Raw genomic sequence first — 5016 nt, 5'->3', positions numbered from 1 at the left:
TGAGCCTAGTTTTCGGCTCTAAAACAAGTCACACCAGATCGCTCAAGGTTTTTCTGACTTCAAAATTCTAGGACAAGTTTCGTCACAGCTGCCATTAAAGCGTATGATTCTTGCAATTTCAAATCTTTCTTCCACGTCTCCGGGAAGAAAGTAATAGATTTCAGCAATCTAAAAGAAATGGATGCCATTGAGAGACAAAAGATTGTAAAAATGTCTATTTCTTTATCACGGTAAGATATTTTACCAGAGAGAACAGATTTCTGGTAAAAACCAAGACTGCTTCTGCAAATTAGGCCTAAGCCAGAGTACTTATTATCTGTGCCGGTATATGAAGAGGTGCTATTGTATTTCAAAAGAGGAGCAACACTGCTCAGAGCTCCCCCACCCCACCCCCCCGCAAACTGTGAGAGAAAGTTCTCATCTTCGGGGCAAGGCTAGTAAATAAACATCTGTGCAAATGACGAGATGCTGAATGCACGCTTTCAGCCTTTCAAGTACTCCAAGCACAGACTTCTTTATCAAACACTCTGTACTGTCTCGTCTCTCTCCCAACCTACCAAAGAGCCAATTCCAGTTCGATCCCGAAACAGTAACTTACCCGGACAATCCAACTTCTCCCCGGGAGCAGCGGTCCCCAGGCCTGCTCTCCCCGACCCCCGAAGCCGGCCGGCCGCTCTCACGCCCACCCTCGGGCGGTCGCAACCCGGCAGCCCGGGTAAACGCGCGCTCGGGTCTCGGGAGCGGTTTCCCGGCGTCCAGGGAGCGGCGGGTCCCGCCCCTCGGAGCCCTGAGTCGGGAGCTGGCCCGGCCGCTATCCCAGCTCGGGAGCGCCACACCTCGCGGCTCCAGCCCCGGGGACGGCGGCGCACAGCCCAGCCCGCCCCTCGGAGCGCACCAGGACCGGTCAGTCTGCCGCCGCCGCTGCCGCCTTAGCCCCAGACGGACCACTGCCTCCCTCCGCCCCGCGGCCCCGCGCGGCGGCCCGGCCCCAGCCCTGCGCCCCCGCCGCTCACGCACAGCCCCTTCCCCGCCGGGACGCCCAGCGCCGCGCCGGGCACAGCCTCGCCTCACAGCCTCGGAGACATCGAGGGGGACACTCACCCCGGAGGCTCCTCCCGCCGCTGCTGCTGCTGCTGCCGCCACTGGGACCGCGGCCGTCGCCCCCGCCGCCGCCACCCCCAGCACCGCCGTCCGCACCGGCGCCAGCGCCCCGGGCCATCCTCCTCCTGCCGTCGCCGCCCCCCTCTCCGCTCCTGTCAGTGGCTCAGGCTCCGAGGCTTCTCCAGGTTCCCCTCGCCGCCATTTTGACGCCTGGAGCGGGCAGGAGGGGCTCGGCTCAGCGCGGACCTGGCGCGCCTGCGCGGCGCTGCGGAGCCGGCCCGAGCCCCCGCCCGTCCTCGCCGTCGCCGCGCCCGGTGTCACGTGGACCACCGGCAGCGCGCGCGCCGGGGCTGGCCCGGGAGGCGCGCTCACGGGACCCGGGAGCGGTCGGAGTCGAGTGCGCGCGCATTATTCCCGCTCTCTGCTCGGAGTTGGATGCTCGTATCCTGCTTATTCCGGGGAACTGTGGCAAATCGTTTAAATCTGTCAGAATGGAACTATAATAACAACGTTACCGGACGACCGATTCTACGGATTTTTGTTTCCATTCGGCAGCCGGCATCCTGATCTAGAACTCACAGTGCATCTTCCTCAAAACGAAAGCTACGTCCGCGGAAATATCTTTTTTAATTTTTTTTAGTCTTGGCGTTTGGGTGACTTCTACAAACACCATCTTGCTCGTTGTATAGAGGATTTAAGTCAGACACTGAAAAGTTTTCCTTAGCAAGATACTCCCATAAACCTGGGATAAGAACTGATGAAAGCTCACAGTCGCCACATGGGAGAGCCAAATCACTCTCCGCGGGTGCCCCTCGTCTGGGAGTTTCAGCGATGCATTAACAAAAACACATATTTATGGAACACCTTACAGTTTGCAAAAACACTGTTAAATGCATGGCTTCCTTTGAACACCAAAACCCTACCCTTTGAGGTAGTGGGGACAAGTATTACAAGTATCCTTTACAACCTTACTTTTACAAGAAAAAGAACAAGTATCCTTTTACGACTAAGGAAATAGACTCGAAAATACTAAGTCGTTTGCCCCCCGGGCGTACATGCTGCATTAGTAAGTGGACAAGCCAAGACTAGAACCCAGACAGTCTCACCCTGGTCATCAGACAAATCACCCCTCACAGTTCTCCGACAGGCTTTTCAATACGTCGTGTATTTGTCCTCTGGGAATTTATTTAAATCCCTCTTGAAAGTACTTGCTTTGTCAATCTCTACCCATCCTTTGAGAAACAAGTTTTCTAAGTCATGCCTCCAAGTCTTGTTCTCAAACCATCTCTAAGCTTAAAAGACTAAGAGCACTTTCAAATTTTGTGATGTGTTTTTAACCATTTCTTGGTCCTGTATTATTTTATACATTTCACATTTGGTTGGAAGATTTAGGTTTCTTTCTTTCTTTTTTTTTTTTTAAACAAGGAAAGGACTTTATGAATGTGATCATTGCTTTTCTCTGGATTTTCTTCAGATTAGATGTATCTTTCTTGTGCTCACTCATCACCTCCTTACTTCCTTGCAAAGATATTTCTTTCCAATTGATATTATTTCATTTCCCCACCCCTAACCTTTCAACCCATGCATCTTTCCTCAACCCCAGTCCTCAAAGGTTTTGAGATTGTAGCATTCCATTGTCAGGAAAAAAATATCGCTTCTAACTGGAAGGGGTTTCTTCAACTGAGCATGTGTGTGTGTGTATGTGTGTGTTTGAGGTGTGTGTGTGTGTGGTGACAGGAGATAAATACATGGAAAAGTGAGAAAATACAAGGGAAATAGGCCCATCTAGTTGGAGCAAAGGTTTGGCTCTGGGTGCCCACATCTTGTTCCCCTGTACCGTTATCAGTTCAGTTCAGTCACTCTAGTCATGTCTGACTCTTTGCAACCCCATGAACTGCAGCACACCAGGCCTCCCTGTCCATCATCAACTCCCGAAGTCCACCCAAACCCTTGTCCACTGAGTCGATGATGCCATCCAACCATCTCATCTTCTGTCGTCCCCTTCTCCTCCTGCCCTCAATCTTTCCCAGCATCAGGGTCTACTTCCCGTAAATGCCTAAATGAATCTTGTCTAAGTTCAAGACACCTACCATTATTTTCTATTATTTGGCCTTTGTCTTTAGCTAAATATTACACTAACTGAAAGACCTATTATATGCAAACTAAAAATTTCATTGTCCTAACCACCTTTTGATAATTTACAAAACATTACATAAGATTGGTCCCCACTATTACACTTTCGGGCTTCCTAGGTGGGACTAGTGTTAAAGAATCCACCTGCCAGTGCAGGAGATGTAAGAGTTCAGTCCCTGGGTGTGAAAGATCCCTCGGAGGAGGCCGTGACAACCCACTCTAGTATACTTGCCTGGAGAATTCCATGAACAGAGGAGCCTGGCAGGCTGCAGTCCATAGGGTTGCACGGAGTTGGACATGACTGAAGCACCTAGTGTGCACATATTTACAGTTTCTCATTTATTCCAAATCGTCATTGCTTGACTTAGATTCTGCTTTATAGACACAATTTAACAAACAAAAGTAAAACAATACCAACAATAGCAGAGACATTACTTTGCCAACAAAGGTCTGTATAGTCAAAGCTATGGTTTTTCCAATAGTCACGTATGGATGTGAGAGTTGGACCATAAAGAAGGCTCAGCACTGAAGAAGTGTTGCTTTTGAACTATGGTGCTGGAGAAGACTCCTGAGAGTCCTTTGGACTGCAAGGAGATCAGCCAATCCTATAGAAAATCAACCCTGAATATTCATTGGAAGGACTGATGCTGAAACTGAAGCTCCAATACTTTGGCAACTCATTAGAAAAGAGCCAACTCATTAGAAAAGATCCCGATGCTGGGAAAGATTGAAGGCAGGGGAGAAGGGGACGATAGAGGATGAGATGGTTAGATGGCATCATCAACTCAGTGAAAATGAGTTTGAGCAAATTCCAGGAAATGGTGAAGGACAAGGAAGCCTGGTATGCTGCAGTCCATGGGATGGCAAAGAGTTGGACATGACTGAGCAACTGAACAGCAACAGCATTCTAAAATCTGAGGGTGGCACCATTTTTCTAAAAGCCTTTGATGTGGAAATCTATCAAAAGGCTTTTTGAAAAGCCAAATAAGTTCTGCTGGTTTCAGCTTGTCCTTTTCTCTATCTGCATATTTGAAGAACTCTAGTAGACTAGCGTTCTAGTCCGAGAAGGCAATGGCACCCCACTCCAGTACTCTTGCCTGGAAAATCCCATAGGCGGAGGAGCCTGGTAGGCTGCAGTCCATGGGGTCGCTAAGAGTTGGACACGACTGAGCGACTTCACTTTCACTTTTCCCTTTCATGCATTGGAGAAGGAAATGGCAACCCAATCCACTCCAGTGTTCTTGCCTGGAGAATCCCAGGGACGGGGGAGCCTGGTGGGCTGCTGTCTATGGGGTTGCACAGAGTTGGACATGACTGAAGCGACTTAGCAGCAGCAGCAGCAGTAGACTAATTGGGTGTGATTTACCTTTACAGAAACCATGTGTAAGTGCTCCATGATTTTTTCCACCCTTTAATTCATCTATCTTGTGTTTTCTTATTATACTATTTAGTTGCACTTACAAGATACTGAATATACTTGCTTTACACATCATCTGTTAGAGTTTAGATTTATCTATTTCAGTTCACTCTTACAAGTATTTTTCTTTTTTAAAATGCATCCAATGCCATATGCCAAGCACAGTGATAGATGCGCCAGGTAAAAAATAAATGATTCTTTGTCTTTGAGGAGCTTAGACTCTAATAAGAAGGCAGACTAATATATATATATATATATATTTTTAAGTGCTAAGATATTATTCAGTGGTGGTGAAGAGTATGCACTCTAGAGTCAAACAGACCTAGTGGGCCTGTGACACAAGTCAGCGAATCAGCATCTATTCT

The sequence above is a fragment of the Oryx dammah genome, unplaced genomic scaffold, assembly GCF_014754425.2.
Source record: "Oryx dammah isolate SB20612 unplaced genomic scaffold, SCBI_Odam_1.1 HiC_scaffold_16, whole genome shotgun sequence".
NCBI classification, from domain to species: domain Eukaryota; kingdom Metazoa; phylum Chordata; class Mammalia; order Artiodactyla; family Bovidae; genus Oryx; species Oryx dammah.
The sequence above is the reverse complement of the archived record's forward strand: the minus strand, read 5'-3'. Positions refer to the sequence as shown.